This window comes from Polypterus senegalus, chromosome 15 (assembly GCF_016835505.1).
Source record: "Polypterus senegalus isolate Bchr_013 chromosome 15, ASM1683550v1, whole genome shotgun sequence".
Taxonomy (NCBI): Eukaryota; Metazoa; Chordata; class Cladistia; order Polypteriformes; family Polypteridae; genus Polypterus; species Polypterus senegalus.
The window spans coordinates 60,215,819-60,236,667 of NC_053168.1; positions in this window are offsets into that span (position 1 = coordinate 60,215,819).

Here is a 20,849-nt window from a genome sequence, read left to right on the forward strand (position 1 = left end):
CAGATGAAGGAGCAGCTGCAGACCCGTTTGTAAGTCGTATGTCGGATGTCCATAACTCGGGGACTACCTGTATTATTATAATAATAATTCTGATTAGTAAGTTAAAGGGACAGACCATTGGCCTATGACTGTGGCAATGGGCACAAAGCTGGAACTGCCCCAGATGACTCTCTGCACTCTTTGCACTCAAAGCAGCCTACAAAAGAGGGGAGATCAGTATCTGATTCTTAAATGGTGCTCTGTATACATAACATAATAAGCAAACAACAACACAGTAAATGGAATATAACTACACAAGTGAATCTCATACTGAGACTGGAAAAAATTAGACCCACTCTTTCCTGCCAATGATTCCGATGCTAATACTTTACTTAAAGACAGAAAAATTATTTGCATAACTTCACCTCTATTTTTGATAGCAGCTTAGTTGAAAATTTCTGTGTATTAACCGTCAGTTGTACACCCTTTATTCAGAGGTTATATGTTGTATGTGAGAGTTCTTGTAGTATTAATTACCTGCTGTGTATGTAAAAGATATATAGACAGAAAATGTATGTATGTTAGTGTTTTTTTACCATACATAACCAAACTATGTTATAATCATCTTAAGTAAAATCCAGTCAAAGGTACACATTCATTTGGTTTATCTGTCAGAGTGTATGCAAGCAATTTACTTGTACAGTCTTTTTAGTGTCAAATGGAAATTTTAAATTATCATCATGTTTTGGTGTGAAAATGTTTTATAGTTCTTAAAAACTTTTCATAAGCCAATTTATCTTCATTTTCTGTAACTCATTTCATAGGGATTATTACAAGGTATTTTTTAAAACACATTAGAAGAATAATAGGCTAAAGAATGCATATTAATGACCATAGATTTAAACAAAACCAATTAGCAGACTAATGTATCAAAAAATAAGCATAAAAGGTCATGTAGAAGTATCATACATTAAATAAAAAGTAAACTATGTTTTTTTTTTTTTTCGAGCAAGCAAGTCATGAATGTATACTCAGAAAACAGTCAAAACAATGGTGAAGCATTTCCATTAACAATTGGAAAGTTTGAGTCAATTTATGCACATTTGTGGTTATTCAAAATTCTTGTAAAATGTTTGTGGCTTTGAAATGGAAGCAATATGGAAATAAGCTAGCCATAATAAAATCAGTGAAATTTATTTACATTTTCTGCCAGCATACAACAACATGACATTGTTAAAAAAAAAGGAATGACAAAAGAATATATTTTTTCAGTATAAATTGATAAGCCATAATATTAAAAACAGAAAAAAGTTCCCAGGAGCTTCTTTCTGTGTTAATACATTAGGCGTATAATGCAGTGTGACTTGGAGATGGACTGGCTGTGCTCTTCAGTAAAGGTGCTTTATCACCAATGTGGATTGCCCTCCTGACTTATCTTGGGTAAACAGTCCCTCCCCGGTAAGAGAGGGGGCACAGTTGCTAATGGTATCTCCTCTTTTTCTTTTATGAGACAATGGCCAGTGAAGTTAATGGACTCCACCCTTTCTGGTCAGAGGAGCATAAAAATGAGATGCCCATAGACCCTCCAATTGTGAGAGAAGGAGCTCCAAACCAGGCCCAATCTAGCAAAGATCGGCTTCTGTTTGTTATTGCAACATGGTGTGCTGTTTTCTTATATTCATCAACTAATACTAAACAGGGTGACCCAGTTGATGCCCCCACATTTCTTCAGTCCAATTGTTGTACCTCGTGGGACTATGAGCAAGTCACTTACCCTGCCTGTGCTCCAATTGGATAAATAAAAAAAGTGGTCAATATATCTCAAATGTCACATTGAATAAAGGCATCATCAAAATATGTAAATGTAATCGCTCTTCATTAGTAAATTAAAAATGACTGTGCTGAGATTTAAATGCAGCTTTGTGCAGCCATGATTCAGCAGTACTAACAATATTGCCACTATGCCACTCAAACTTAAGACGACAAAAACATAAAAGCAACATAGCATTTAACTCAGTTCCTCCCCCAATTTTAGATTTAAACAAACATAAAGTGAACTGGACCTCAAATATTTATTATTATCACAATCTAACTAAAAAATAAGAAGAAATACAATGTGAAACAATTGGTGATTATATTTTTTCATAATATAATGATTGTAAAGCTTTTCTTTCCTAAATAATCAAAAAGTGTTGACTTATTATGATGTGTTACCACAAATCCTGTATACCTATTAAATAAATTCTCAAATTTGAAGCCATGGGTACTGATCCTCTAACTATACTGCAAAACCATTTTAATCAGGTCTGCTGCCATTGTTTGCAACTAACTTTTTCATATAATGTTATGGATATAAGAAATGTTGCTCTGATTCCAATTCCACGTATAATATAATTCAAAGTGCCAGAAATAAACAAACAAAAAATGCAAAATCAATGCATGCAAGCACAACACACAAACAAAGACAATATTAAAGGGAAATTTTGGAAGTCATAGATCCAGTTGAATACATAGAAATAAAATATAGTATCATAGTTCACTTGCGGTACTGATTTATTTGCAGGAATCCGAGAGAGAGGCACCGGGCCAAGGGAAGGGGGGCGGGGCCCTCCTCACTCACGCTCCCGCCTCGGGGAATACCTTACCTGCACTTAGCTAGTGAACGAGAGAATGGATTTACGCCGTTTTTTTTTCTATACTTTGTTTGTACATTTCAGTTGATTTTGCGACTCATCTCAATATTTTCTGGCTATTCCGAGACAGAGATTGTGTGACGTCAGGAGTAGGGAGCCGGGCAGGGCCCTTCTCACTCACACTCCAACCTCCGTTCAAGTCGCTCTACCCCTGCGATTTGGAGTATACCTTGGCTTCGCTTAGCTAGTGATACCTGTTTGTTTATTGATTTCTAAAGTTTGTCCTATTTCACTACTTTGCGGGCAGAGCTGCAAGGGATGGCTAGTATACAGTATATATATTTGATAATATTTAAATGCTATCATTAATTGCAATCTCTCTGTAATATTCTGCTGTATGGTGTTTTTATTATTTCTCAGTATTTAATCTTTTTAAAACTGCAGATAAGTGCAGAATTCACCTGGATCACTACCATACCACTAATCCCAAAATATATGTCACAAGTGGACCAGTAGATGAGCAAACTGTCCAGTGTGTTCCAGAAAACAGGAGGAGTTTAAGAATGCAAAATTGCAGACATAATGGCTGATATTGACCAGGTTTGTAATTGACTGGTTTACAGAACATTTGTTTGTTTTCTACACATGGGTAAATGAATATGTCCAACTAATCTGCATTTACTTATGTCATTTGTGTGTGATTTATATTAATTAACACAGTGCACATTACCAAATCAAGTATTTTTGAAAATACTCAACTTTGTTATTTGGAATCACTTTATGTATATTTTTAAGTAAATTCAAAGTTTCTTTTTTTTTAATGTACCCCATTTTAGACATTCACCTTTTCCAGGGTTGTTTACTATCTTGTTAACAATGATTCTGATATCATGAGCAACTGTACTTCTTTTGTCCATGTGTATTTATTTGATGCTGCTTTATAATTAAAATTATAGTGGAACTTCAGTTCACGACTATAATTCGTTCCAAAACTCTGGTTGTAAACCGATTTTGTCGTGAACTGAAGCAATTTCCACCATAGGATTGTATGTAAATACAATTAATCCGTTCCAGACCGTACAAACTGTATGTAAAAATATATGTTTTTAGTTTTTAAGCACACATATAGTTAATTATACCATAGAATGCACAGCGTAATAGTAAATTAAATGTAAAAACATTGAATAACACTGAGAAAACCTTGAACAACAGAAAAACCTAACATTGCAGTAATTCGCGCTATAGAGCTAGGAACCTCTCGCTAAAAACACTTTTTTTTGAGTTTTAAGCGCAGGGAAAAAAATTAACATTTGAAAAATCCATAATTTAATAAACCACCAAGAAAAGTAACATTGCCACAATGCATGCTATGAACCGATGTAAATACAATTAATCCGTTCCAGACCGTACAAACTGTATGTAAAAATATATGTTTTTAGTTTTTAAGCACACATATAGTTAATTATACCATAGAATGCACAGCGTAATAGTAAACTAAATGTAAAAACATTGAATAACACTGAGAAAACCTTGAACAACAGAAAAACCTAACATTGCAGTAATTCGCGCTATAGAGCTAGGAACCTCTCGCTAAAAACACTTTTTTTTGAGTTTTAAGCGCAGGGAAAAAAATTAACATTTGAAAAATCCATAATTTAATAAACCACCAAGAAAAGTAACATTGCCACAATGCATGCTATGAACCGATCGCTGTAAACAGAACTGAAAACAAAAACAAGCCTTTTCTACCTTATGCGTCCCTCTCCCTCTCTTGCTCGTTCTCTCTCGTGTATGCGTGTGTCTCTTTCGCAAGCCTGGAGCACCTGTGTGTGTGCCTCTGTCTCGCGCGCCTCTGTGTGTGTGTGCCTCTCGGGCGCCGTGTGGTCGTGAACCGAGGCAAAAGTTTGATGAACTTTTTGGTCGTAAACCATCTTGTACGTGAACCGAGACGATTGTGAGCCAAGGTTCCACTGTACGTTCAATTAAATCTTTCTTTTTTTATCCACCCGTCTGCTTTTCTATAACAAACCACAGCCAATGCAAGGTTGGAAGAGGGAAAAATTTATCTAAACAGCATCAAAAGGAATACAGGGCTTCCAACCATTGCTAAGCACACTCATACCCATACATTATTCCCAAATTCACTCACACAGGGATATTTTAACTGAAAACCCTGTAAAGTTCCATGTGCCTATAATACATATGTACATTCACAAATGCGTTTAATCCAGTTGAGGATTGTACAGGGCTGGAGACAGTGCCTCCCGGATTAGTTGCAAAAAAGTATACAGTCCTGGACAGGGTGCCAGGAAATTGTAAAGCCCATTCATAAACACAATCATACAAGGTCAGTTTTGAATCATCAATTAACTAAACATTTACGTCTTTGGGGATGTGGGAGGAAACTTGTGCAAACATGGGGAGGATGTGCAAACTCCATATGGACAACAACTGAGGATGGAATTTGAATTCAAGATCCATGAGGCAGAAGACAAAAAAGTACTCTTTTTAGTTGTCATAATTTTCTGTATGTGTCTGATTTGATTAGTGATTACAGGAAATTGATGTGGAGGTTGTGCAGTTTTATACATACTTGGGGGTCTGCATCATGGACAAGTTGGACTGGTCTTCTAACACAGAGGAACTATATAACATAAGAAAGGGCTGAGCAGGCTCTTTTTTTTTTTCTTTATAGGAGAATGCACTCCTATATTGTGGGCAGTGACACCCTTTATAAGTTCTGAGCAAGTTTGAAGAAAATGCAATATCAATTTCTCACTTAACTTGGACAAAGGTAGAAATCATGAACCTGTTAACATACATTACATTTTTTAAACAAGAACTGAAACATCACAATACCATAATATGCTTAAACACATTTAACCAAATTTGGAATCATGGGAGAGCTGAGGATATCCTGTTACCATTAGATGTAATTCAAGAATCAGTCCAGGACAGCCCACCAGTCCGTCACTGGGAAACTCCAGAATGCAAACTTCAAAATCTTCAAGTAAAAGTGGAGCTGTGCCAGTAGTACCAATCTTCCTGTTGCCACAGAATTAATTCATCACACTGTACACAGAAACACGTTTACTGGAAGTTTTTGAAGTGTACATGTTGTGATTTGTTTATAATTACTGTAACTGACGTGTTAGAAATGACAAAATAATACACCATTATTGAAGGCTTGGATCTCCCCAAAACACTGCATTATTTGAAAATTTTAATAAATTCACATAAAATCTCTTTTCATTTAGCTCAGCTAGATAAACAGTGTATTTTGATGTGTGTCCTTTATATAGTATGCAGCATTTAATTTCAACATTTACATGGCTATGTAAAAGAGGCAAACTCATTTGAGTGTTTTTTTCCCAATATGTGTCCAAAAAGCTATTGTGAGAAATCACCAAAGATTGCTCCCTTCTTACACGTAAAAACACTTTTTAATGTCTTAAAATTAAGCATAAACTTATACCCTTTAATGAACTATCTTATTGCTCTTTCCTAAATTCTAAATGGTATCAAATGCTTCCAGATTAGGCTTGTTTTGTAACTGGGTAGATATATGATTTATATAGAAGCAATGACAAGTGCCTCTGAGTTACTCACATTCACATATACATATGATTAATGAATTTAGTTGCTCTCTATTCACCCCACTCCCAAAAAAATAAAATATCTAATTGTATGGCTTTTTAATTGTTCTCATTTTCTCTTAAGTCTTATGGTTGACATTGGAATTATTGTTCTTGTAGGCATTGTATGTCTTTTCTATTAGTTTTACATTTTGTGATGGACTTGTCTTGCAATCTGTGAAATATACCTTGACATTTACCCAACTGATCTTCAATTGTCTCCATAAATAAAAGTTTGTTCTGATTTATTTCTGCAATCTTGCAACACACCTTATTAAAAAATTAGCCTGATTTAAATTAATTAAATAATTTAGTAGATTTTCTACAAACGTATATTACATCATGACCTCTAATCCTAATAAGTCTCTAAGCTCTACATTATTCAAATGTACTCTGTGAATCAGATAGTTTTCATCACTTTGCACTTAATGTGGCATTAGATATGGCTTAATAGCATAAGTGAATACTAATTGTGGTGAATACTAGTGCTAAATTGTATATGCCCAGAATTGTTTCAGTTTTTTCACAGATGCTGCCTGCACCAAAACTAAATGTCCAAGATGAACATTACAACACTTTTGTATTCTAACTTGACTTCAGTGGTCTCATTAAAAATTTATTTGGTGAAAGACTGCCTACAAGGAGAAAATGCCTCAGTTACCTATTAAAAATATCAATGTTAAAAATAAATTTCACTTAACTTTATAAGTAGTTAATAATAAATATGTAGTATATATATATATTTATATATATATGTATATATATATATGTATATGTATAAGTCATCTCCTCATATCTCTTTCAGTTTACAATCTTACTATAAACTGTTTCTCTGTAAACTGAATTTCAGCTGCTTATCTTTCTGCGTAAAGCTAGCAGATGGCCATACTTACTCTCAAGCCATAGTAAATCCACTATGTAAACAAAGCAGACCAGAAACTCCAAATGTGTACATATCTAGGAACATTACTGTTTAGAAAGGCTCTTAAAATCTGCTCTGCTTTTTCATTTATTGCAAAAGGTATTTACACAGGTTAAATGATTTGTATGGATCATCCCAGAGTCTAATTTACTGTTACATTAAAATATTTGTAAAGTGAAATGAAAGTCAACTGGTCAGTGAAAAAAATGTTTGATCTGTCAAAACCCTCCCGCTCACAATATTTTTTATTTAATAGCAAATCATAATGAAAAGTGGTTCCATTTTCTTTTCTTGGCTTTGTATGATTGAACAACAAATTGATCATTAATAACTTATAAATAATAAAGAAGAAATACAGTACACGAATCACACCTAAAGCTGGAAAATGCACATGTTAAAAACACAACCTAACTTTCCAAACATTTAGTCATTTTTTAACAACCTGTGAAGGTAAAATAACAGAAAAATCCCTATTACAAGATGAAGAAACATAAGTACACAACTTCAGAAGCATGTTTATGATTTAATTTATTATTATTAATAAAAATAATTCTTTACATTTATATAGCACTTTTCTCAATACTCAAAGCACTAGTGATTGGGGAGCCACTTCACCCCCCACTAATGTCTAGTATCCTCCTGGATTAAGCTACAGCAGCCATTTTTGCAGCAGTACGCTCACCACACTCTAGCTGTTAGGTGGTGAAGTGGTGAGAGAAATAGCCAATTAGAGATAACGGATGACTAGGGGGCCAGAATGACTAGGCCGTGGTGGGCAGTTCAGCCTGGACATCTAGATACATCCTACTCTTTATGAAGAATGCCCAGGGCATCTTTTATGACCACAGAGAGGCAGGACCTCTGTTTTATGTCTCATCCGAAGGACAGCACAATGTTTACAGCACAGTGTCCTCATTACTGGGATCCACATTTGGACCACAGGGTAAGAGCCCCCTACTGGCCTCATCAACGCCTTTTCCAGCAGCCATTCAAGTGTCTTCTAGATGGTCTCCCATTCAAGTACTGGCTGGGGCCAAACATGTTTAGCTTTAGAAGGAGAATATGTTCTGAAGTGCATGTGGTAATTTAGAAAATTTAGTAGATTGCTTTAATCTTGCTAGCAGTTCAAATACAATAGTAATATACTAAAGAATGTATGTATACTCACCTAAAAGATTATTAGGAACACATGTTCAAATTCTCATTAATGCAATTATCTAATCAACCAATCACATGGCAGTTGCTTCAATGCATTTAGGGGTGTGGTCCTGGTCAAGACAATCTCCTGAACTCCAAACTGAATGTCAGAATGGGAAAGAAAGGTGATTTAAGCAATTTTGAGCGTGGCATGGTTGTTGGTGCCAGACGGGTGGTCTGAGTATTTCACAATCTGCTCAGTTACTGGGATTTTCACGCACAACCATTTCTAGGGTTTACAAAGAATGATGTGAAAAGGGAAAAACATCCAGTATGCGGCAGTCCTGTGGGCGAAAATGCCTTGTTGATGCTAGAGGTCAGAGGAGAATGGGCCGACTGATTCAAGCTGATAGAAGAGCAACTTTGACTGAAATAACCACTCGTTACAACCGAGGTATGCAGCAAAGCATTTGTGAAGCCACAACACGCACAACCTTGAGGCGGATGGGCTACAACAGGAGAAGACCCCACCGGGTACCACTCTTCTCCACTACAAATAGGAAAAAGAGGCTACAATTTGCACGAGCTCACCAAAATTGGACAGTTGAAGACTGGAAAAATGTTGCCTGGTCTGATGAGTCTCGATTTCTGTTGAGACATTCAAATGGTAGAGTCAGAATTTGGCATAAACAGAATGAGAACATGGATCCATCATGCCTTGTTACCACTGTGCTGGTGGTGGTGGTATAATGGTGATGTTTTCTTGGCATACTTTAGGCCCCTTAGTGCCAATTGGGCATCGTTTAAATGCCACGGGCTACCTGAGCATTGTTTCTGATCATGTCCATCCCTTCATGACCACCATGTACCCATCCTCTGATGGCTACTTCCAGCGGGATAATGCACCATGTCACAAAGCTCGAATCATTTCAAATTGGTTTCTTGAACATGACAATGAGTTCACTGTACTAAAATGGCCCCCACAGTCACCAGATCTCAACCCAATAGAGCATCTTTGGGATGTGGTGGAACGGGAGGTTCGTGCCCTGGATGTGCATCCCACAAATCTCCATCAACTGTAAGATGCTATCCTATCAATATGGGCCAACATTTCTTTTTTTTTTTTTTTTTTATTTATTTTATTACAATCAATACATAGCAATCACGTTTTTACAAAAAAAAAAAGAATTATGCTAAGAACAGATCGATCCCCACCCTTGAGAGAGAGAGCAAGCCAAACGGTGTAAAATTTAAGGCTTTTAAAAATACCTAAATCAACAAATTCTCTGTGCTTTATAAAATCATTTCAAAATATTACTGATTAGATCCTGCCATGTTTTGAAAAAAGTCTGCACAGATCCTCTAACTGAGTATTTGATTTTTTCCAATTTTAAATAATATAACACATCAGTTTCCCACTGACTTAAAAGAGGAGAGTTTGGGTTCTTCCAGTTTATCAGAATAAGTCTGCGTGCCAACAGTGTAGTGAATGCAATCACAATTTGTTTGTCTTTCTCCACTTTAAGACCCTCTGGAAGAACCCCAAACACAGCTGTTAATGGGTTAGGAGGGATTGTGAGTCCAAGACTGTCTGAGAGGTAATTCAAAATTTTTGTCCAGAATAATGTTAATTTGGAGCAGGCCCAGAACATGTGACCTAGTGAGGCTGGAGCTAATTTGCAGCGTTCACAGGTTGGATCATGTCCTGGAAACATTTTGGAGAGTTTTAGTCGAGACAGATGTGCACGGTATATAATTTTGAGTTGTATAATTGTATGCTTTGCACATATGGAGCTCGAGTGAATTCTCTGCATTGCTACTTTCCACTCCTTTTCTGATATATTAATTGAGAGATCATTTTCCCAGTGTCCTCTTGGATCTTTGAAAGGAAGGGATTGTAAAAGGATTTTATATATTGTAGAGATGGAGTCTAACTCCTTGAAATTGAGCAATAATTTTTCCAGCGTGGATGAGGGTGCAAGATGAGGAAAATCTGGAAGGTTCTGTTTAACAAAGTTCCTGATTTGAAGATAGTGAAAGAAATTTGTAGCTGGAATGTTAAATTTGGAATGTAATTGTTCATAGGATGCAAAGACGTTGTCTATATAAAGATCTCTAAGCAAGTTAATTCCAAATTTTTCCAGATATTAAAAACTGCACATGTTTGTGAGGGTTGAAAGAGGTGGTTCTTTTGCAGGGTGCCACAGAAAGAAGCTTCTCCGTCTTAAAATGCTTTCTACATTGGTTCCAGATTCTAAGTGAGTGGAGCACAATTGGGTTATTAGTGTATTGCCGATAATGTGTGTTTATTGGTGCACAAAGCAAGGAATACAAAGAAGTACTGCAGGATTTTACTTCTATTGCGGTCCATGCCTGTGTATGTTCTTCTATTTGTGTCCAGGTTCTTATCGACTGTATATTTGCCGCCCAGTAATAAAACTGGAAGTTAGGTAGAGCCATGCCGCCTTCTACCTTTTGTCTTTGTAGGGTCGCTCTTTTGAATGGGCCAACATTTCTAAAGAATGCTTTCAGCACCTTGTTGAATCAATGCCACGTAGAATTAAGGCAGTTCTGAAGGCGAAAGGGGGTCAAACACCGTATTAGTATGGTGTTCCTAATAATCCTTTAGGTGAGTGTATTTTACAAGAGTAATTTTTTGTTGTATTTTGTTCTGCAGATTTAATGAGGTAGTTTAAATACGTTGATCAGACACTTTGATATAGTGGTTTCACAGTACATCTTGCCTGAAGAAGGGGCCTGAGTTGCCTCGGAAGCTTGCATATTGTAATCCTTTTAGTTAGCCAATAAAAGGTGTCATTTTGCTTTGCATTTCTTTACATTCATAATGGCTAACACGGTACAGCACCCTAGTACTACAGACATACAATATTTGATAATGTATCAACTCTGAAATATGAAGATTAGATTAGGAAACTATACTTTGTACACTTAAGGCCTTCAGACATATACAGTAATATAACACTTTGAAGGATTATATCTCCTACTAAAGAAATAACATATAAGGAATTATGTGTCAATAATCTGGAATCATATGACCCTACTAATGAGACCCACAATAAGAAAGTCTTGACTCTTGAATGAAATATCTTTCTTGGGGATGTACACATTGTTAGTTTATGGTTAAAAAGAAAGAGCAGCTGCCTTTCTTCTTTTTCTTTTCATCTTTTCCCACTTCTATATTGGGTAAATTGCATTTATCAGTCTTCTTCATATAGTTTGGTCCTGCACCTCCTCCCCACTCAGACCCTTTTCCTTCAAATCTTCTTTTACTTTATTTGTTCATGTCCACTTTGGCCTTCCTCACTTTCATTTCTCCTGTACTTTCTTTCCCATCACTCTTTTGCTCATGTATTAATTTTCTCTCCTTGTCACATGTCCATACCCCTTCAACCTGCTCTCTTGTATTTTTTACATATCCCTCCCACTTTTGTTGTACCTCTGATAATCTTATTTTTTATTCTGTCCTTTTTAGTAATATTATGATTTCTGCCACATCTACCTTCTTCTGCTACACTCCATTTGCTGTCCATGTCTTAGATTCATATATCACTGATGGTCTTACCATTGTCTTAAAAACCTTAGCTTTAACCTTTGCATTAATTCTTCGATCACACAATATTTCTGAATCTTTATTCCAATGTTCCATCCACACTGCACTCTATGGATTATTTCTGCTAATTTTCTATCTCGAGCTACCACTGATCCTAGATATTTAAACATTGCCATTCTTTTCAATAGCTCTCCCTGCAGGATAACTTCTGAATATTGATCACCTCTCTCTTCCAAGAAAACCTGCCCAAAAATAAGAAAATATGAAGAATTAGACGAACATAGTACAAATAGAACCAAACCAAAAAGTGATATAAAGAATATAAATAAACAGGCTTTAAAATACTAAAACATTATTGACAAAAAAGAAAACAATAATTATGTGTTATAATGAAACAATATAAAAAATGTTTAACTTGTAGTGTCAGCTGTGGAGAATGCAAGTACAGTAATTCCTACTATTTTGTAAACATGCTAAAATGCAGACATTGGGAAAGTGACATGTCACTTACAATACAATAACAATCAGTAAAAAACACTGACAAGTTTTATTGAGATCCGATATGCAAGGGTAAAAAACAGGCCAGTTTCTGAGCATGTAAAAAGATTAAATCCCCTTCTGAAATGGAGGTGTATTTGAAAACATTTGAGAGAGCATTTGAAAAGGAATGGTTTTATGAGAATGTGGAAACATTTTAGTACCATATTTAATCAAGGATGTACCAAATGTCTTCTATTAAATTGAGTTCAAAGACACTGGTGAAAATTAATGAAATACTAGCTTGATTGGGGGTTACTAACTCAACCTTAGTTTTATCAAAGTAGGGTGTTTTAGCCATTTCTATCACCATGATTAAGGATGAATAAAATGTTTTGCTAGAAATGACTTTCAGCTGAAAAATTTGTCAGTGGCAAAAATTATAATTATAGCATAAGGCTTATTAGCTATCATAAATTAAATAAACAGCCAATGTAGTCCTCGGCCAATTCATTGGCTGATTGGATGCAGACTTATCAGATTTGAAGTAGGACACTTCAGTAGCTAGTAATATTAAGTTAAAGATTATAATAAAAGCTATTAATAAATGGCTTAATGCATTGGTACTGGGATTAAACCAGAAGTTTTTTTTTGTTTTTCATTATGATTTTGAAATGCCTGAATGTGTTGCATGTGCAGTACCTGAAGTAAATGATTTAATAATAAAAAGCTCACAATTTTAATCACTGTCATCAGGTAAAAGGGTATTGACATGTGTCTGATTTGTGACTGTTCAAATTCAAGTTAACTGTCACATGTTCAAGATAGTAACTTGCATGACTGAGCAACATACAGTACGTCACCGCACTCCACGCCGATGATCATCAAGTACGACTTATCAAATGAGTTAGGGGTGTCGACATCATTAGAGTTTAAAGTCCAGTGGTTTCAGCCATTACACCAGGGTGCCTTTGAAGCCAGTACTTACCTATGGTTCTGGTCTTAGCAGATAACAGTGAGTCATAGCACCATTTAAAAAAGCATGTATGCAGCTGGGTTTGGGGCTGTAGAATCTGAGGGTTTTATATCCTATGTTATTGAATGGAGGTGAATTTGCGTAACATCAAAATGCTGGGTTTGAAACAAAATGTTGAGAAGCTGCCCAAAAATGAGAAGTTATGTCTCTACATACCCCTGACAGAGTTAGACCGAGTTGTGGTTAGAGCAACAGTTTTGTAAACAATCATATTATATTGTTTTGCTTCCTTCCCCATCATAATCTATAATCTATGGGGGAGGAGTGAAATTTAAATTCATCAAAAATTTCAATCTCTGTTTTTCCACAGATCACAACATTGTAGGGTCCCCTGGTAGCTAAAGCATTAATATCTCAATGATGGATGTGTGTCTGTGTGACAGTTTCTTGACGACAGTCTAGAGCTAAAATGGCTGGACGGAAAAATACCAAACTTGAAGCCTGTTATGAGCTGAAGATGCGCTGATTAGTTTTTGAACCAAGATAAAGAGGCACTCTAGAGGAACTATGAAATCCTGTAATTCTGTAATTAGTTATGAATTCTTCTTGTCAATTGTTTTATGATCAGAAAGTTCAGCATCAGAGCAGTAAATGATTACTGAAATATTATAGAATAGATCATGTAACAGTTCCTAGGGCACAAAGCTTACTGACGCTTACTGATATATTTCTGAGGGCTTAAAAGAATAAACCAAACTAAAACTACTTTCATTTAAAAGAAATAATAAAAACAAATGGAACTTTTGGAGTAGTCTGACTCAGTGGATCTCAAAGTTGGGAAGCCTAGGTAGGGGGTTTCAGATTTGGCATGACTCTACTATAAAAGCATTTATAATGGTGGGATGCAATGGCACACAATACATCAATGGCACCTTATTGCTTTAAAAGTTTTATGTTGTAGATAGTGGCATTATGTTAATTATAGAGATTAGTTTTTTCAGATTCACACCCCCTCTCATTCTGTCAGCAATCCTTATGTAAATACTCTGTATTCAAGCTGGAAAAGTGTCTCAAGTTTGAGCATGTTGTGTTTTAGTTCAGTTGAGTTCATGGGAGCATTTTCCGGAAGTAGATTGGTACTTCTAGTGGTAACACTTTTTAAACCTTTCTGTGTTCTCTTTTGAGAGTTTCATGTTTTTATTATATATATATATGTAAATTTACTATTGTCTTCAGCAGGCAAAAATGGTCATGGAGCAATTGGAACCCATCCAAAGATAAATCACATAAGCCATCTCTTTAATGGAGTACAAATATCAGTATTTCAGACATATCTAGACAACATTGTGCTCCCAAGTTTTGCCAAGTCATACACTTTTGAAAAGTACTGAAAGTTCTCTAGTTCTCCACATGCCTAACATGACCACATCAGATTGTTAAGTATATGGGTTTAGACTGCGTGTTATATGGGTGGGGTTGGCTGGTTCACACTTTGTACTAAACAGTGATTTTTTTTTAAACTTTATTGATATTATTTAAAGAAAATAACATTCCATACAACTATGTCAAACGTAAAACATAATTTAACCCCCACCAGAGAGAATGAGAGGAGAAACTACAAATCTTTAAAAAAGCAATAAAGAAAGGAGAATGTCCTTTTCCCCGATATAAATGCTTGCTCTAAGATTTGATTACTTAGATCTTGCCATATTTTTTAAAAGTTTTAAACAGATCCTTTAAGTAAGAATATTATTTTTCCAGTTTAAAATAGTGTAGAACATCAGTTACCCACCGACTTGTAATAGGTGGGCTGGGATTCTTCCAGTTGAGCAAGATAAGTCTACATGCTAGTAGTGTGGTATAAGCAATTACAATAAATTTCTCTTTCTCCAGTTTAAGCCCACCTGGGGGTACACCAAACATTGCTGTTAATGGGTTAGGATTGATTGTGACACCAAGGTTGCCTGATAGGCATTGAAAAACTTTTGTTCAGAATGATGTTAATTTGGTACATGCCCAAAACATGTAGCCCAGTGAGGCTGGAGCTTAATTGCAACATGCACATGCTGAATCTTACATTTTGGACAATTGTAAACAAGATAAATGCCCTAGATTAAAGATTTTAAGTTGGATGATTGAATGCTTTGCATTCATTCATTTTACTTTGCATATGGAGCTAGAATGTATTCTATGCATGGATTCCTTACGCTCCATTTCAGATATGTTAAGTGAAAGATCCTTTCCCCAGTGTACCCTAGGATATTTGAAAGGAAGAGAATTTCAGATGTTTTTATACATTGTTGAGATGTCTGAGTCTTCAAGACTGGATCAGTATTGTCTCTGAAATAGAAATGGGTGAGAGACGAAGAAAATTGGGCGGGTTCCTTTTAGCAAAGTTTCTGATTTGAAAGTACTGGAATTATTTTGATGGGAAGTTGAATTAGAAACGTAATTGTTCATGACATGCAAAGACATTATCTACATACAAATCTCTAATCCCAGCCGTATTCTAAACATTAAATACTGTGTAGGTTTGAGAGGATAGAAAAAGGTGATTTGGAGGGTAGACCATCTGTTCACATCTTCTTTAATGTTTTCCATGCAGATAGCAAAATTTTGTTGAAAAATTTACTCTTGATGTTTACCCCTAGATATTTGAACTGATTTGCTAAGATAAATAGGAATGTGTCCAGTCTCATATTGTGTAGTAGGGAGTTCATTGGAAAAAGTAAACTTTTGTTCAAATAAATTTTGAGTCCAGATATCTTTTGAAATCTAGCTAATGCATTGAGGACTGCTGGTATAAAAGTTTGTAGGTCTGTTGTATACTGCACCATATCATCTGCATATAGTGATATTTTCTGTTCAAGTCCTGCTCTGGTAATCCCTTTTACCTCTGATGCATTTTGAAAGTGAAATGGCCAATTGCTCAATGGCGATTGCAAAGAGGAAATGGTGATGGGGGCATCTTTGTCAAGGACCACATTCTAATCTGAAATAGTTTGAAATAATGTTATTACAAACAGGCTTCTTGACTTGTGTACAGTAATTTGATCCATGCAAATTTGTGCAATGGGGTTAATAGGTAGTCCCATTCAACCATGTCAAATGCTTTCTCTGTGTCCAAAAAGATTAGAAGGTAATTGTCTGCATTTAATAAATCCAGTTTGGTCTTGTGATATTACAGAGGGAAGCACTTTCTCAATTTTTCTAGTTAAACTTTGGAAAGTATCTTAACATCATTATTCAGAAGTGAAACTGGTCTATATGATGCACACTGCGATAAGTCCTTATTTTTCTTTGAAAGATGATCATTAATACTTGGCAAAAATTTTGAGGTAGAATATTGTTCTCTCTATGTTACATAAACATTGCTAATAGTAGTGGAGCTAATTTACTTGAAATTGTTTTTTATAAAATTCTGCTGGGTGTACATCAGGGCCTGCTACTTCACCAAACTGGAATCAGTTTATTGTGTCTAGTAATTCTGAGAATGTCAGAGGTTTTTTCAGTTCCTCTGCACTAAGAGTATTTAGCTGTGGTGTTTGTAACATGTCAAAAAATGCATTAGTGTCTTATCTTTAAATTGGGTAGAATGTATAGTACTCTCTAAGCATGTGTATTTTATTTTTATGGTCAATGATTTTATTGCTATCTGTTTTAGTAATTTCTGTTATTGCATTGCAAGCTTCCTGCTTGTGATGTTAATGGATGCAATCTTTAATATTTATCAGAAGAGATAGGTCATAGTCTTAAGCCTCTGTATAATAATGCACTGTACTTGTCATTAAAAAAAATATACATTTTATTTGTGAGCTGCACACCCTATAAGAGGGCTTCGGGATAATCCCATGCATTGTTGAGATTCTACTGAAGCAACTTGCAATTAGCAACATTTGAAATACAATACCAGAAGTGAAACACTATAATTGGAAGAGTTCAGCCAAAATAAATAACACAAAAAGAGCATAGAATAGCAATTAACAGGCTTGTCTAGGTGATTAATTAAAACTATCTTTAAAATATCTAGTGCAACTACATTTTCATGACTGAAAAAAATGACTGTGTTTTTTGTCAAATGGGTTTATGTCACAGATGCTTTAGCAGGGCAGTGTAAATGAAATACAAGCTTACTCAAAAAAAGAAAACATCAAAAGAAGTGAAGTTCTCATTCACTAACAAGATACATTTTTACCAGACAATAGTCATCAAATCAAATAAAACTACAATAATCTTGAAAGTATAAAATATGCATGCAAATGTGCATTGCATACCTAAATCATTTTTTTCTGTTGTAATAGAACAATTGCCAACTACCTTAATGAACACCAGACTCCTGCATTTTAACCATTTCTTTAGGAAATAAAATAATTATAGGAATTTATTTTCTTCTGAATCTTCACTTAGCAATTACTAAAGGTTGCATTGTTAGCTCATTAAGACAAATTTAGCCCTATGAAGAATCACTGGTGAATCTTTTATTGAAGTTTGTTGAAAATAATATTGAGTGCTCATAAAACTTAAAACATTATCATAAATATTTATTCCAGTTCAGATTCATAAGGTAGTATTGATTACAATTACTTAAAGTATAATCCACATATTCCTTAAAAAATTTAAGTTTAACATTAACACTTCAGATTTATGTCTACACCGCTTAATAACACGTATCTTGCAGTACATGACAAATACTTGTATGTGCACACATTAATATCATGCACACACAGGAAATTAGCATGGCAGCCTAATTTCATATTGCAGAACATGTTCAGTTTACTTTTCTGCAGCAGGCAGAATGTGATGCTTAATGTGAGTGTCAGGGGTGTTTGATTGATTTAGTCAGTACTATCAACAAGCATTTTTGTTGATAATTTTTTACTGTGTGAAATGTGATAGCACTGGTCATTCAGCTAAATTTGTATTCAAAACAGTCCTAATGAAAATCAAATTGTAAATGTTATGAAGCCAGGATTTTAAAAAATAACTAGTCAGGAGCCAAGTTCAAACACTTTTGCTTAGTATGTATTAGCGTATATATCTACAATTCTGAAAGATGGACACCAGCACAGATGGATGACATGACTTCCAGTTTTCACTTGTGCTCAATGGCTATGATCATTGAAAACTGAAATTATTTATAAATGACCAAAAAAAAAAAAAATGTGTGTATAAATATTGTAAATAAAATAACAAATCAGTTTTTACTGCTTTATGTGCCACTTGGTGGTATGTCAAGCTCTAACAGAGTTCTCTAATGTGATCATATCACATTTTTTCTTACCTTTTCCAGCTTTACTGTTGTTTCCACTATTGCAAAATTATGATCAGAACTGGGATAGTTACTCAAAGAATTTAATATATTAAAAATTACTGTTTACGTCTCTCAAACTATTTTACTTATTACATCCTAAGAATAGTAGTGCCATTAATAATTTTACATTACTCTCTAAACAAATTGAAATATGATCCAAATGAAACATTGAAGGATTATACTTAAATGTTTGTTCACTATTTTAATAAGGACAAAATAACTAATAATAGTAAAAGTGAATTCAGTAGTTAACCTCCTTGGTGTTAAGCTTGAGTATCTCTAGGGCACAAACTTTCTATGTAAAGATGGTTAAGCCCGATAATTCCTCAGGTTAAACTGTTATGATCTGATGTAAAGTATTAGGCCAAAGTAATGCTTTGGAACGGTATTCTGTTGTCATCTAGTGGATAAAATAATGTGGCAAAAAGGTCAGAGGTTTGACCCAAAACACACAATGGCTTATTAAGCTATTACGCCAGTTCTAGAACAAACTGTAACTGAACCAGTAGTTGATTTAACTGACAGTGAAGACTGTGAATTAGTCATCAGATATTGACATGGATAGTGAAACTGGTACATGCGGCACTATACCACTGCCATGGTATGCCTGGTGAATTTGGTTGCGTAACTCTGGCTTTGGTTTTTTCAGGGGTAAACGTAACACTAAGTAGGTTAAACAAGAACAGCAAGTAGAGGTCATTACAGCAACTAATAACAACAGGTAGAAAATTAGTTTAATAGTGTTTCAGAACTATGTTGTCTGAGACAAGATATACAGACAATTACAGATTATAAGAAGAAACTTACCTATGCAATAGCCAATACAATATTTCCATAATGAGAAAAGAAAACAATTAACCTTGGATCCTGCTGTGCAATAAAGATTCCATTCCTGCAGTGAACATTGCACCAGCTCTATTAATGTGGTCACGAGAGTTTTCCTATCTTGTATGCACATATTTTATGAACTGGAAAAAGGCTAATGACCATACACTCTATGGTCTTTTGGAAGATGGTCCAAAAATGTGGGGGTCTAGGGCCAACAGCTACATTTGTTTCCTGCGTGTACAAAAGCAGACCCATGGCATCAGTTCAGATCAGTTAAAATAAAATGCTGGAAGATGGTAAGAATCACAAACAGAAGTTACAAAAAGATGGACTATCACAGATAGGTCAGCTAGCTATGACAAATGCTTGGTTTGTGTTTAATTTAGGGACCTGAGAGTAACATTACTGCTGAGAAGTCTCTTGGTGTCATCCAAGTATCCGCTTCCCCCGACCTTACACTGCTGTTTTCAAATAAAGATGTGCTATAGCAGAGGTCCGCTCCCCCCAATCTGACACTGCTGTTTTCAGATAAAGATGTACTATAACAGAGGTGAACTCAGATGAAGATGACGGTTCTACATTGGAGAAAGAGAACAGAAGCCCTCCCACAAGAAATGTCCAGTCACACATAAGAACAGTGCAGCTGCACAAGGCGAAAAGGAGAAAGATGGCACTGTTTGAATACAGCAACATGTCGGTCGTCATCGTGCCAGTCAGTCTGCTCCACACGTGTACTTCAGCGAAACAGCAGGGCATGCCTAACTCGCCAAGGTATCGTGCAAAGTTCTGTTTATGATTATGTTTTGTAATGGTCTTTATACGAAACACGTTTATATGTTACTTCAAAGAAAAGCCACATTGAATGTTGTTTGCCTATATTTATTTACTTATCTTCCTTTTTTTTTTTTGTTCTTTATTTAGCCTGATACAATTTCTTGTTTTAAGAATTTGTTAGTTTTCGCATACCCCTTGGAGTCAGAGCACAGGGTCTGCCATTGTACAGCACCCGTGGAGCAATTGAAGGTGAAGGGCCTTGCTCAAGGGCCCAGCAGAGTAGGATCTCTTTTGGCAGTGACGGGGATTCAAACCGGCAATGTTCGGAATACCAGAGCAGATCCTTAGCCTATATATGTTCAACATTTCGTGCATTTCTCGCATTTCCTATCATCCTACATTTATATAGATCATTGTAGACACAGAACACACATGAAATGCATTTGTTCCAAATAACAATATATTTATTTACCCTATACAACTCCAGGCACCTCACACCCAAATAAACAAGACTTGAGTTGGGTGAACTTTTTGCCCTTTCTGCAGTGGTGGGGGGAATGGAATAGCAGGCTGCTTGGTGCTTGCGCTGATCGATACATTTACGAA